General features: G+C 61.4%; 1 protein-coding gene across 1 annotated transcript in view; it reads left to right on the forward strand.

Moving 5' to 3' along the window:
* Nucleotides 1-428, forward strand: part of DCAF11 (DDB1 and CUL4 associated factor 11) — a 9,967-nt gene that overhangs the window by 8,949 nt on the left and 590 nt on the right.

Here is a 428-nt window from a genome sequence, read left to right on the forward strand (position 1 = left end):
TGTGCCCCCCCCCCCCCCGCTGTGGGGGAGGGGTGGTCTCTGGGCTGGGGTGGGTCTTTTGTGAGTCCCTGGCTTTGCCTCTCTGATTTGGGGGGCTGGCATTTTGGGGGGGCTTCTGTTTTTCCCCCCCTCCATGGAGAAGTGGGGCTGTATATTCTCTGCTAGTGGGGGGACGCCCCCTTGTTTTTTAAAGGCTGGGAAGTGTGTGGGGGTGTCTCCCATGTTCTCAGTCCCATGCGGGTCCCCCGTGCATGGAAGGGCCAGGCATGGGGGACTTGGGTGGGCTCTGTGCCCCCCCCTTCTGCCCTGTGCTGCACGGGGGTTGTCTGTGTCACCTGCTGTCTATGTTGAGAATAAACCTCTCTAGACGTGTCTCTGTGCCCCTTGATTTGGGGGGGAAGCCCCTCTTCCCCCTGACCCAGTCTGCA

Source organism: Alligator sinensis, unplaced genomic scaffold (assembly GCF_000455745.1).
Source record: "Alligator sinensis unplaced genomic scaffold, ASM45574v1 scaffold128_1, whole genome shotgun sequence".
NCBI classification, from domain to species: Eukaryota; Metazoa; Chordata; order Crocodylia; family Alligatoridae; genus Alligator; species Alligator sinensis.